Source organism: Salmo trutta, chromosome 15, assembly GCF_901001165.1.
Source record: "Salmo trutta chromosome 15, fSalTru1.1, whole genome shotgun sequence".
NCBI classification, from domain to species: Eukaryota; Metazoa; Chordata; class Actinopteri; order Salmoniformes; family Salmonidae; genus Salmo; species Salmo trutta.
Genome location: NC_042971.1, coordinates 7046582 through 7061236, shown reverse-complemented (window position 1 = coordinate 7061236; position 14655 = coordinate 7046582). Strand labels below are relative to the sequence as shown.

Genomic DNA, 14655 nt, shown 5'->3' with positions numbered 1-14655 from the left:
CACCAACGTGGTAAGTGTAACAGCTCTTTTTGTGTTAGTCACTTTTTTGTTAAATCACATAAATAGTAACTCTTCCATTTCAGAGCCTGGATTTTCCCCCTGAGGCTAATATCCATATCATGTTGAAACCAATAGAACAGGGGACAAACGTTTAGGGTTCTACATTGTGACATCATTAAAATACTCCTACTACAATGTTAAAACATTCTACATTTTATTTAATTCAGAGCCTGGATCCTCTGAGTCTAATAATCCTTCTACAATGTTAAAACATTCTACATTGTGACATTATTTCATTGATATCATGAAACAACTCCTTCATGTATTTTCTGATGTTTAATCAGAGGTCTTTTACTAGAGTATCTCTTCCCACATTGAGTACAGCTATAAGGATTCTGTCCTGTGTGTCTTCTCTGGTGTGAAGTCAGCTGGCTAGATGTAGTAAAACTCTTCCCACATTGATCACAGCCATAAGGTTTCTCTCCAGTGTGTATTCTCTGATGTGATTTCAGGGTTTGTAGCCGAATAAAACTCTTCCCACATTGATCACAGCCATAAGATTTCTCTCCTGTGTGTGTTCTCTGGTGTATAGTTAGATAGCTAGATGTAGAAAAACTCTTCCCACATTGACTACAGCCAAAAGCTTTCTCTCCTGTATGAATTCTTTGATGTATTTTAAGTTTTACTGAAGAGTTGAATCTTTTCCCACAGTCTGAGCAGCAGTTAGATTTCTTCCTTGTGGGTCTCTGCAGGTGTTTCTTGAGGAGTTCTGATCTGGAGTGACTCTTCTCTGCCTCTTCTGCATCATGAGGTTGTTGAGGCTCCCCAGAGGATCCACGATAGTCCCATATCTCTCCTGTGTGAATGACAAAGTCAGACAGATGGTTAAAGGCCCACAACAGCAGAAATCCATTGTTTATTTCAGGTAAAATGTGATGCCCAGAGCATACCCATGAAGTTGTACAACAATTGACATCTGTTAAATTATTTTACAATTAACCTGTTGCATCTAGACGTTCCGCTAGCGGAAAGCCAACCTCAAAAATGCAATAATTTCAATTTTTCAAACATACGACTATTTTACACCATTTTAAAGATAAGACTCTCGTTAATCTAACCACATTGTCCGATTTCAAAAAGGCTTAACAGCGAAAGCAAAACATTAGATTATGTTAGGAGAGTATATAGCCAAAAATAATCACACAGCCATTTTCCAAGCAAGCATATGTCACAAAAACCCAAAACACAGCTAAATGAAGCACTAACCTTTGATGATCTTCATCAGATGACACTCCTAGGACATTATGTTATACAATACATGCATGTTTTGTTCAATCAAGTTCATATTTATATAAAAAAACAGCTTTTTACATTGGTGTGTGATGTTCTGAAAATGTATTCCCACCGAAAACTTCCGGTGAATGTGCACATCAATTTACTAAATTACTCATCATAAACGTTGACAAAATACATAACAATTATTTTAAGAATTATAGATACAGAACTCCTTTATGCAATCGCTATGTCAGATTTTAAAATAGCTTTTCGGCGAAAGCACATTTTGCAATATTTTGAGTACATAGCCCAGCTATCACGGCTAGCTAATTTGACACCAGCCAAGTTCGGGGCACACTAAACTCAGAATTAGTATTAGAAAAATTGTATTACCTTTGCTGAGCTTCGTCAGAATGCACACCCAGGACTACTACTTCCACAAGAAATGTTGTTTTTGTTCCAAATAATCCATAGTTATGTCCAAATACCTCAGTTTTTTTTGTGCGTTCAGGTCACTATCCAAAGGGTAACGCGCGAGCGCATATCGAGAAGAGAACATTCAAAATGTTCCATTACCGTACTTAGAAGCATGTCAAACGCTGTTAAAAATCAATTTTTATGGTATTTTTCTCGTAAAATAGCGATAATATTCCAACCGAACAATAGTGTATTCATTCAAAGAGGAAAAGAAAAAACAGCGTAGTCTCGTGAATGCGCATATCCAATCTCTTCGTCACCGGGCAGACCACTGACAAACTGAGCTACTATACTCTGCCCAGAGACAGGAGATGCCTCAATCCGCTTTCTGAAGGCTTTGGAGAGCCAATGGAAGCCTTAGAAAGTGCTACGTAACCGCATAGATACTGTAGTTTCGATAGAGAACCAAAAGAAGAACTACAAATTCTCAGACAGGCCACTTCCTGCTTGGATACCTCTCAGGTTTTTGCCTGCCATATGAGTTCTGTTATACTCACAGACACCATTCAAACAGTTTTAGAAACTTCAGATGTATAAGTAGCCAACTAACGTTAGGTAGCTAGTTAACATACCGGAACCTACTGCTGTAATAACATGCTAACAAATTGTCAGCCAAAATAACGTGTAAGGTAACTTATTTGAAGAGTCATTACTTTATTACATTGCGCAACATTTTCTTAACATTCGTCATAATTAGTTAGAGCAAAGAATTTGTATCGGCTCTAGTTGGACTGCATATTTTCAGCAATTTTCTTAAAATCTGAAAAGCCACGCCCAGGTCGCAGTTGTAAATGAGAACTTGTTCTCAACTGGCCTACCTGGTTTATGAAGAATTGCATTATGGGCCCTAAAAGCACGGAAATAGTGGCCACTGCTCGTATATTTCGTATTATGGCGAATTTAGTACGACATCCAGGAACTTTTGGCATACTAACTACATCATACTATGACCAATAAGCACACTATATACTCAGTTAACATCACAAATAGTACAGTTAGTATGAGTATTCTAACACAGCTCAGGTCTCTGGGCTGCCATTTTGTTTCTGTTTAAATCCTAGGTTTTAAAAAAGCCACACATCAATCAATCAGTCAATCTGCAGTTGAAACAATAACAAATCTGTCATTCCACCACTGTTTTGGTAATAAGATGATTATGGGGTTGGAGAAATGTAACTACAGACAGACCTATGGATGCAAGGACTGACCATCCATGATATCAACATTATACTTTTAACCATGTTGAGGCTATTCAGTGTTGGTTTACATTGTTTCTAAACATTAGAGTAAAGAAAAAAAACTTATTTGGGGATCTGATGGGGTACAACAGTTGAACTAAGCTCATGAGGCATGTGTTATATTCTTCAAGAATTAATGTCTATAAATAAATTATAAAAGTCACAATATGGATGTAACAATTGCAGATTTCCCCTTTAACACCAAACATCAGTTCAACAACTGCAGAGTTTGTGCCTCTGTTTTTAAGACAGTACTTACTAGTGTTAATCAGGGAACGGTTTCTCAAAACCATCTTATTGCTAAGTTCACCGTTAGAACCATTGGACGCCTTAAGATGCGTTTGGGAAACCGGGCCCAGATATCCAGTTTCCTCCTTTATCAATGTAACAGTCATCTCCTCCTCTTTCACTCCAAAAACTGCATCCTCCTCTTCTTTTACTGTAACATCCTCCTCCTCTTTCACTCTGAACGCGTCTTTTTCTTCTTTCACAGTAACGGCCTCACCCTCTACTTCTTGTTTTACTGTGATGTTCTCTTCTTTAGCAGGAGAGTAGGTCAGTGGCCGCATGGTTGTTAGCTAGCTAGGCTAATGCTAACTTAACCAGCCCGCTAGCTGACTAATAACAACAACACCGTAAATATGAAATTAAATCTGATAACTAACTAGACGACAGTAGTGGGTTTAAAACACAGTGGCTAATATACACTAAAGCGTCTAAAGAGCTTTATTGGTTCGGCTATTTTGTCTAGCAAGCTACCGAAGAGGCTGAATAACTGTTGCTGCTGTTGAAAGAAGAGTTCCGTCCACTAGATTATACGTCACACTAACAGCATTGCGTTAAATTCCCACACCGCCATCTGCTGACTGGAGTGGGTAACGCAGTTGAGTAAAATGTTTATTTTATTTTCAGACAAAAAGTTAAAGGGTAGGAATAAGGGACATCGCTGGTCCTAAAATGTTCATTAGCCCCCCCCCCCCCCCCTAAATAAATCAATATCAGTCAATATATTTTTTCTGTGATTTATTTTTTTCGTCAACCGTTCCATCGCATCTTAAACTTCTTACCTGGCGGCACTAGTGACTGTTAGACTTTCTTCAGTAAATACTAGGAGAGAGGAGTACCCCTACACAGAACTGAACTGGATCAAAGATGGCGGACAGAAATACTAGGAGAGAGGGGTAACCCTACACAGAACTGAACTGGATCAAAGATGGCGGACAGAAATACTAGGAGAGAGGGGTACCCCTACACAGAACTGAACTGGATCAAAGATGGCGGACAGAAATACTAGGAGAGAGGGGTACCCCTACACAGAACTGAACTGGATCAAAGATGGCGGACAGAAACACTAGGAGAGAGGGGTACCCCTACACAGAACTGAACTGGATCAAAGATGGCGGACAGAAATACTAGGAGAGAGGGGTACCCCTACACAGAACTGAACTGGATCAAAGATGGAGGACAGAAATACTAGGAGAGAGGGGTACCCCTACACAGAACTGAACTGGATCAAAGATGGAGGACAGAAATACTAGGAGAGAGGGGTACCCCTACACAGAACTGAACTGGATCAAAGATGGAGGACAGAAATACTAGGAGAGAGGGGTACCCCTACACAGAACTGAACTGGATCAAAGATGGAGGACAGAAATACTAGGAGAGAGGGGTACCCCTACACAGAACTGAACTGGATCAAAGATGGAGGACAGAAATACTAGGAGAGAGGGGTACCCCTACACAGAACTGAACTGGATCAAAGATGGAGGACAGAAATACTAGGAGAGAGGGGTACCCCTACACAGAACTGAACTGGATCAAAGATGGAGGACAGAAATACTAGGAGAGAGGGGTACCCCTACACAGAACTGAACTGGATCAAAGATGGCAGACAGAAATACTAGGATGGAAGCAAATGTAAGGGATTATAGCGTCATAACGAATCATGCAGAAACATGTACATTTGACAGGAATGTTAGTTAATGTAGAGACAAACGATTATGCTTTTTTTTATCGTAAAGTTCATTTACGAAAATCGCGATTTAGCAAGCTAGCTGACACGCTAACATTAGCCAGCTAGCTGACTAGCTAACATTAGCCAACTAGCTGACTAGCTAACATTAACCAGCTAGCTGACTAGCTAACATTAACCAGCTAGCTGACTAGCTAACATTAGCCAGCTAGCTGACTAGCTAACATTAGCCAACTAGCTGACTAGCTAACATTAGCCAGCTTGCTGACTAGCTAACATTAACCAACTAGCTGACTAGTGTTAGGTTTTGACCAACTATTTGTTTGCATAACCAATATAATACATCTATTTAAACCTATATAATAAGATGAGTTGTGGTGCATAACTTATGAATACTAATGCTAAACACAACAGGTTTATATTGTATTAACATAGATTGAGCGACATATAATAGACATGACTAACTGGAGGGTTGCTGACTAGTAGTGTAGGCTGAGTAGACTCGTGACACACACACACACACACACAATGCCTGGTTGTGGGGCCGCTCAAGGACAGGTGTACGGGAGGGGCTGGTAGAATGGAAGAAAGCTGTAGCACAAAAGCAGAAACTGTCCTAACTGTAGCATAAAAACAGGCACTGTCCTTGGGTGTCTGACTCTCGGGTACAAACATGAAGATAAGCTAGAAGACAACTATGCTTGGCAACAAAGATGCGTCTAGAGGCTGGGACCAGCCTGCACGCCAACGATAGGATGAGTAAGTTTAAACCACGCTCATCCTCCCTCTGACAGGCCAGCAGTGAGCTGGAACTATCTCTGTCAGAGTATTTAATGAAGAACTTATGATGTCATTTGCAGTTCTCTGTTTGCCCTGCGAGGTGTTACAGTGAACCCGTATATACGGAATTTGCATTTGCCATTTTTATTAACTGCTGAATAAATATTAACATAATATGAAGATTAATTGACTCTTTGTTCCTATATCAGATTTGAACACATGCAGCCTTAACAGCAGCCTTAACCAACATTTAAAATGGTTAAGGTAGGGGTTAAGGTTAGGGTTTAGGGTAGGGATGTCCCAAGGATCCCAGATAGCATTGACCATTGTGCATTCTTCTGTCTCTTTTACATAGCAGGTGATGGGTTCTGACTTCTGAACTTGAAAATATGAAATTGAATGAAACAATAATGTATGTTGATGCTAATATGATGTACAATATTCCATGATGTTTCTATATGATAACAATACAGTAATATATTTAATATGATGTACAATATTCCATGATGTTTCTATATGATAACAATACAGTAATATATTTAAAATGACATATACTCTTTTTTAACAGTTTCACTAATTCATCTGAATTAACTTAATCATTATGACACACCCCTCACTATTGTCATTGGTTGCACTAATTGTCTACAGAACCTGGTTCAAGTATTCATGACATCACCCTGAGGAAGGCACAGTGATGCTGAAACGTTGGTAAATACCCATTATCATTATGACACACCCCTCACTACCCATTATCATTATGACACACCCCTCACTACCCATTATCATTATGACACACCCCTCACTACCCATTATCATTATGACACACCCCTCACTACCCATTATCATTATGACACACCCCTCACTACCCATTATCATTATAACACACCCCTCACTACCCATTATCATTATGACACACCCCTCACTACCCATTATCATTATGACACACCCCTCACTACCCATTATCATTATGACATCACCCCTCACTACCCATTATCATTATGACACACCCCTCACTACCCATTATCATTATGACACACCCCTCACTACCCATTATCATTATGACACACCCCTCACTACCCATTATCATTATGACACACCCCTCACTACCCATTATCATTATGACATCACCCCTCACTACCCATTCAATTGCTGGGAGTTTATACATGGAGTGTGTGACTTTCTTTATTTTGATAGTTTATAGTTTATTCGCCGTTAGTCAGCACCTCCACACAAACTGTTTTTCTGGGTGTGCGCCAGCTCATGTTTTTTAAGGGTAGGTAACAACACATCCGCCACGCTGATCCTCAACACAGGGGCCCCTCAGGGGTGCGTGCTCAGCCCCCTCCTGTACTCCCTGTTCACTCATGACTGCACAGCCAGGCACGACTCCAACACCATCATTAAGTTTGCCGATGACACAGCAGTGGTAGGCCTGATCACTGACAACGAGGAGACAGCCTATAGGGAGGAGGTCAGAGACCTGGCTGTGTGGTGCCAGGACAACAACCTCTCCCTCAACGTGATCAAGACAAAGGAGATGATTGTGGACTACAGGAAAAGGAGCACCGAGCACGTCCCCATTCTCATCAACGGGGCTGTAGTGGAGCAGGTTGAGAGCTTCAAGGTCCTTGGTGTCCACATCAACAACAAACTAGAATGGTCCAAACACACCAAGACAGTCGTGAAGAGGGCACGACAAAGCCTATTCCCCCTCGGGAAGCTAAAAAGATTTGGCATGGGTCCTGAGATCCTCAAAAGGTTCCACAGCTGCAACATCGAGAGTATCCTGACCGGTTGCATCACTGCCTGGTACGGCAATTGCTCGGCCTCCGACCGCAAGGCACTTCAGAGGGTTGTGCGTACGGCCCAGTACATCACTGGGGCAAAGCTGCCTACCATCCAGCACCTCTACACCAGGCGGTGTCAGAGGAAGACCCTAAAAATTGTCACAGACCCCAGCCACCCCAGTCATAGACTGTTCTCTCTACTACCGCATGGCAAGCGGTACCGGAGTGCCAAGTCTAAGACAAAAAGGCTTCTCAACAGTTTTTACCCCCAAGCCATAAGACTCCTGAACAGGTAACCAAATGGTTACCCGGACTATTTGCATTGTGTGCCCCCCAAACCCCTCTTTTACGCTGCTGCTACTCTCTGTTTATCATATATGCATAGTCACTTTAACCATATCTACATGTACATACTACCTCAATCAGCCTGACTAACCGGTGCCCCTGCACATTGGCTACCCGGACTATCTGCATTGTGTCCCGCCACCCACCAACCCCTCTTTTACGCTACTGCTACTCTCTGTTCATCATATATGCATAGTCACTTTAACCATACCTACATGTACATACTACCTCAATAAGCCTGACTAACCGGTGTCTGTATATAGCCTTGCTACTGCTACTCTCTGTTCATCATATATGCATAGTCACTTTAACCATATCTACATGTACATACTACCTCAATCAGCCTGACTAACCGGTGTCTGTATATAGCCTTGCTACTGCTACTCTCTGTTCATCATATATACATAGTCACTTTAACCATACCTACATGTACATACTACCTCAATAAGCCTGACTAACCGGTGTCTGTATATAGCCTTGCTACTGCTACTCTCTGTTCATCATATATGCATAGTCACTTTAACCATACCTACATGTACATACTACCTCAATCAGCCTGACTAACCGGTGTCTGTATATAGCCTTGCTACTGCTACTCTCTGTTCATCATATATACATAGTCACTTTAACCATACCTACATGTACATACTACCTCAATCAGCCTGACTAACCGGTGTCTGTATATAGCCTTGCTACTCTTATTTTCAAATGTCTTTTTACTGTTGTTTTATTTCTTTACTTACACACACACACCTTTTTTTCGCACTATTGGTTAGAGCCTGTAAGTAAGCATTTCACTGTACGGTCTACATCTGTTGTATTCGTCGCACGTGACAAATAAACTTTGATTTGATTATCGCAAATCAACCGCTTTGTACTTAAAAAAACACTTCAACCAGTAAAATGCTCTTTGGCTTTTCCATCAGCCTGACAATGAGGGTTTGTACACTGTTTGCCAAATTGGCCCATAACTTCACCTAACAATAACATAGACCTACTGTAGGACCCATAACTTCACCTAACAACAAATATACCCATGTCGTGATGTTTGTCATTCAGGAAAATGATTTCCTGGATCAGCTGATGATAGTTGAACATGTGACTGTAACCTAAACAGCTACAGTATTAAGAATTATGTGTAATTATTGAAAACCCGTTTTAATGACAGTATCCATTTGGGTGTTGTCAATAAAGTTAAGGGGACGTGTGACACGCAGTTCCTAAAATACACGTTATAAACTAAGCTAATTGTCCCAAAATCCCTTTTAAAAAGTCAGGGTACGAGTGAGAAACCGTCAAGGCACCAACTTTGAGAAGGTTCTAAAACAAAGGTTTCAAACCAATTCATGAATGTTATTAAATCGTAGAAATGTTATTGAATCTAGGTATGTTTCACCTTTTAAAGGCACAGTCAACTTAGTGTATGTAAACTTCAAACCCCCTGGAATTGTGATACAGTGAATTATAAGTGAAATAATCAGTCTGTAAACAACTGTTGGAAAAATTACTTGTGTCATGCACAAAGTAGATGTCCTAACCGACTTGCCAAAATGATAGTTTGTTAACAAGAAATTTATGGAGCGGTTGAAAAACGAGTTTTAATGACTCCAACATAAGTGTATGTAAACTTCCCACTTCAACTGTATCAACAGCTGTAACAATTTGACCCCCACAGCAAATCTTAACTGGCAATTATAGAATATACTATATAGCCTCGAAATCAGGTTAAAACTATCATTATGACGTTTTGGATGGCCAGTCCTTGTATTCATAGTGTAGTGAATTCAGGGGGTAGCCCTGAGCTGAACTCAAACCTGGGTCCAGCAACTGTCAAGCCAACACCTTATAACTGTTACGCCAAGATGTCTGAACTTCTTGAAGAGGTCGCTAGGTGTTGAGTTACGGTTTCTACAATAGCTTTCTCTATGAATTTCAGAGTGGTTACATTTCTCCTTCCCCCATCCCTCAGCGGTTTACCAAACCAACTCTCAGGACAATCATTTTGTTTCTGTTTAAATCCCAGGTTGTCCCTTTAAACAAGCCACATCAATCAATCTGCAGTTGAAACAATAACAAAGCTGTAATTCCACCACTGTTTTGGTAATAAGATGATGTGGCTGGAGAAATGTAACTACTTTCAGATTCATAGACAGACCTATGAATGCAAGGACTGACCATCCATGATATCAACATTATAGTTTTAACCATATTGAGGCTATACAGTGTTGATTTACATTGTTTCTAAACATTGGAGTAAAAAAAGCTTATTTGGGGTTCTGATGGGGTACAACAGTTGAACTAAGCTCATGAGGCATGTGTTATATTCTTCAAGAATCAATGGCTATAAATTAATAATTTAAAAGTCCAAATATGGATGTAGCTATTGCATATTTCCGCTTTAACACCAAACATCAGTTCAACAACTGCAGAGTTTGTGCCTCTGTATTTAAGACAGTACTTACTAGTGTTAATCAGGGAACGGTTTCTCAAAACCATCTTATGGCTAAGTTCACCGTTAGAACCATTGGACGCCTTAAGATGCGTTTGGGAAACCGGGCCCAGATATCCAGTTTCATCCTCTTCATCTTCTTTCAATGTAACAGAAAAAACTGAATCCTCCTCTTCTTTCACTGTAACGTCTTTCTCTTCTTCTTTCACTGTAACAGTCTCACCCTCTACTTGTTTTTGTATTGAAACAGCCTCTTCTTCCTCTTTCACGACAACGTTCAGCCACAGACCCTCTTTCTCCGTCCAGCAGACCTCTTCTTTAACAGGAGGAGAGTAGCTCAGTGAGCTCATGGTCGGGGATGTTAGCTAGCTAGGCTAATGCTAACTTAACCAGCCCACTAGCTGAATAATAACAACAACACCGTAAATATGAAATTAAATCGGATAACTAACTAGACGACAGAAGTGGGTTTAAAACACAGTGGCTAATATACACGAAAGCATCTAAAGAGCTTTATTGGTTCGGCTATTTTGTCTAGCAAGCTACCGAGGTGTCTGAATAACTGTTGCTACTGTTGAAAGAAGCGTTCCGTCCACTACATTATACGTCACACCGACAGCATCGCCTTAAAGCCCCACATGATGTATTGTTACACCATGTAGGAGCAGTATAGACCTACAGTAGCTAGTCTGTTCATTATATACATCTACATGATGTATTGTTACACCATGTAGGATCAGTATAGACCTAGTCTGTTCATTATATACATCTACATGATGTATTGTTACACCATGTAGGAGCAGTATAGACCTAGTCTGTTCATTATATACATCTACATGATGTATTGTAACACCATGTAGGAGCAGTATAGACCTAGTCTGTTCATTATATACATCTACATGATGTATTGTTACACCATGTAGGAGCAGTATAGACCTAGTCTGTTCATTATATACATCTACATGATGTATTGTTACACCATGTAGGAGCAGTATAGACCTAGTCTGTTCATTATATACATCTACATGATGTATTGTTACACCATGTAGGAGCAGTATAGACCTAGTCTGTTCATTATATACATCTACATGATGTAGTAGCTGGCTACTTATTTAGCTGGCTACTTATTTAGATGTTGTTTGACTGAATAAAACTGCCTTAAATGTGCTGTAGTAAAACATTATTAGCACTAATCAATCAACACATCCCTGTCTTTAGCCAACATAGCCGAAAGATTCAAGCTATTTATACGCTTTCGGTCTATATTAGCTACTGTGTTTTAGACACACTTCTGTCGTATCTACTTGTTAACCTATTTAATTTAATATTACGTTATTTTTTTATTAGTCAGCTATAGTAGCTGGCTGGTTAAGTTAGCATTAGCCTAGTCGCTAATGATAGCTAGCTAGCTAACATCCCCGAACATGAGCTCCCTAAACTGCTCCCCTCCTGTTAAAGAAGAGGAGGTCTGCTGGACGGAGAAAGAAGCTCTGGGGCTGAACATTGTCGTGAAAGAGGAGAAGGAAGAGGAGGATGTCTCAGTAAAACAAGAAGTAGAGGGTGAGACTGTTACAGTGAAAGAAGAAGAGAAAGACGTTTCAGTTAAACAAGAGGAAGAAGAGGATGATGCTGTTTTTGGAGTGAAGAAGGAAGGAGAGATTACTGTCACATTGGAAGATGAAGAGGAGGAGACAGGAGATCTGATTAACACCAGTAAGTACCGCCTTCAATTAGTTTTTAACTTTGGATATTCGGAGTTGGCTCGTCAATACCTCTTCAACGGAGGGCCCTGGGATGATGACTGATATGTCTAGAATCAGACGACGTAGAGAACAAGCTACCCCTTGTTTTCTCCGTTCCGTTTCCAAAAAGTGACTTAACATATATATTTGAGGAGGGTCTATCTGCTGACCGCAGACTGGGGGCCACGGCATGTGGTGATTTTAATGTAGTGATGTTTTACTACACACCGTGACCCCCAATAGAGCCATGTGAGAGTTGGGTTGGCTACACCAAAGATTATGGATATACTGACAAGATGTCTCTCCGCCCTAACAAGGGGAGTTGTTGTCCACAAAGCTGCACTGTGGGTTGTCTCGCTCCCACCTATCCTGTCTTTGGATTGGTGGATACATCTTATTATTGTAATCTATTGTTTATATTCTATGAGGGTTGTTGACGTCAACCGCCTGTATTCAATGGAGAGAGATGTTAAGCTACTAGCATGAATATGCATAGCGATCTGGAGACAAATCCTATAGTGTTTTATCAAAGTTGTCGGTATGTCACGTGTCCACGTAACAACTTAATCATTACGAAACTTCTGTTGAATCAAGTAAACCTCACGTAGCAAATAAGCCATTCATTTTGTTGTTGACCAAATTCAACACTTTCCACATTGGGTTGATAATTGTTTCCACTTGGATACAACCAACTGTAGCCTACTGGCATGACCTAGAGAGATACAGCCTACTGTAACCTACTGGCATGACCTAGAGAGTTACAACCTACTGGCATGACCTAGAAAGTTACAACCTACTGTAGCCTACTGGCATGACCTAGAGAGTTACAATCTACTGTAGCTTACTGGCATGACCTAGAGACATACAACCTACTGGCATGACCTAGAGAGATACAGCCTACTGTAACCTACTGGCATGACCTAGAGAGATACAACCTACTGTAACCTACTGGCATGACCTAGAGAGATACAACCTACTGTAACCTACTGGCATGACCTAGAGAGTTACAACCTACTGTAACCTACTGGCATGACCTAGAGAGATACAACCTACTGTAACCTACTGGCATGACCTACAGAGATACAACCTACTGTAACCTACTGGCATGACCTAGAGAGATACAACCTACTGGCATGACCTAGAGAGATACAACCTACTGTAATCTACTGGCATGACCTAGAGAGTTACAACCTACTGTAGCTTACTGGCATGACCTAGAGAGATACAACCTACTGTAGCCTACTGGCATGACATATATATATATATATATATATACAAGCATTTCTAAACTTTTTTTCTCACTTTTATGGGGTATTGTGATGTCTTTATGAGGTATTATCTGAAAATTGATAATTGAAAAAAAAAATCATTTTTATAATAACCAAATGTGTAAAAAGGGAAGGGGTCTGAATGCATGTATGTTGTATGTTCTAGGGCAGATTTAAAAAAAATAGTATTTTCTTTCTACCAATTGATTGGTTGAAATGTTATGACGTGTATTTTTCCATAGGACACACCCCATGTGTTTAATAAAATCAACTGTATGTGCAGAACTTGAACTGAACTGATGCTTCAAGCGTTTGATTAAATAATTAACACACACAAATGACTTGAGGAAGCCAGAGGTCAATATAACCAGAAGAAAATAACCAATTCCCCACCTGCTGCTGGCCTTCGTTAATTCTGACGTTATGCTCCTGGAGTTTCCGGTAAAATAGGCAAACTTTTTCCATTTCCGTTTGAAGTGCCAATTTATCTTACCATTTCTACCGATCTGCGTGCCAGTTATGAACGAGTTACAACACCTGTTTGGCTCCGCCACTTCCTGGGTCGGTGAAGTGAGGTATTAAATTTAAGGATTAAATCATTTAAGGAATATATCCGAGTCTCACGCTCATCACCTGTGGAAGGCTGGGCTTCCAGCGAGGTGTGGATTTAATAGTATGTTGTACCTAGTTTCCCTCCTTCAGGGAACAGTAGTTATAGTCATAAGGTGTGGATTTAATAGTATGTTGTACCTAGTTTCCCTCCTTCAGGGAACAGTAGTTATAGTCATAACGTGAAGCTTGTCATATTATGAACTTTAACTTAAATACTGGATCTTGCTGTGGGACAGTTTTTTGTATTCAGATCTCTGAAATGCTCTCTAACTACGTAACATTTATTGTCTCCTTATGTTACGCTGGGAAAACAGTTTTCATGGGCACAGAAATCCTAAATCATTTCAGTTTACTAAATCCAATGGTTCTAACCGAGAGTCACATTAACTTTATTGACAACTCCCAAATGGATACTGTCATTAATGCGGTTCTAAAATAATTACGCATAATACTTAATACTGTAGCTGTTTAGTTACAGTCACATATTCAACTATCATCAGCTGATCCAGGAAATCATTTTCTGCATGCCAGTCAAATGTAGTTCTTCATTCATTACACCGGTAAAGACAGTTATGCCGTGCTCCACGTTGGATCCAACATCCCAAACAAATCGATATTTATAATGTGTTATTGTCTACTTGATTTACAGTAGGGTCTCGTTAGTCTGTCTGGACACAGAGATACTTAGCTCATAATGTGTAGAGAACTGT

At 40.2% G+C, this 14655-nt stretch overlaps 1 pseudogene; it reads left to right on the top strand.

Annotated features, from left to right (window-relative positions):
- LOC115148402 (zinc finger protein 2 homolog) overlaps window positions 1-14655 on the top strand; it is a 40543-nt pseudogene that overhangs the window by 24612 nt on the left and 1276 nt on the right.